Below are 350 nucleotides of genomic sequence, written 5' to 3'. Positions count from 1 at the left end.
AGGGGAGGGGGCTTTTACTATTACTTTTGTATCCTATTCTGTGATTTACATATGCATGAGTACACGACGGGCATACTATGACTATTGCTCACGTGCATAACTGTGCATTTTAACCATACAACTGCTTTTTAAATCTAGTACTAAAAAATACCGGACAGAAATGAATCAAGACGAGAGCTCGGGACACTATTAACATCGCCCTCCGGCCGCGGAAGGGTCCTCGCCGGGGCCCAGCGCTGCGCCCGCCCTCGGCACGAGAGGCCCCACAACGTACCCGGGGTCCGGCGAGCGAGCGTCACACGTGGAGCCGGGGTGACAGCACGGCTAGCCACACGGCGCCCCCACCAGTA

The 350-nt window shown here is 55.1% G+C and overlaps 1 protein-coding gene across 8 annotated transcripts in view; it reads right to left on the bottom strand.

The window, feature by feature from the left end:
* The window catches only part of SETD4 (SET domain containing 4), a 37,001-nt gene that overhangs the window by 35,626 nt on the left and 1,025 nt on the right, over positions 1 to 350 (bottom strand). For 4 of the 8 annotated variants that reach the window (XM_015593122.1, XM_015593124.1, XM_015593125.1 and 1 more), the window contains exon 1: positions 275 to 350. The exons of the other annotated variants lie outside the window; for them this stretch is intronic. The gene's annotated coding sequence lies outside the window, so the exon portion shown is untranslated. The remainder of the gene's footprint in view (positions 1 to 274) is intronic. 8 annotated transcript variants of the gene reach the window in all.

This window comes from Pteropus alecto, unplaced genomic scaffold (assembly GCF_000325575.1).
Source record: "Pteropus alecto unplaced genomic scaffold, ASM32557v1 scaffold97, whole genome shotgun sequence".
Lineage (NCBI taxonomy): Eukaryota > Metazoa > Chordata > Mammalia > Chiroptera > Pteropodidae > Pteropus > Pteropus alecto.
Note: the sequence above shows the minus strand (reverse complement) of the source record. Positions and strands in the feature narration are given on the sequence as shown.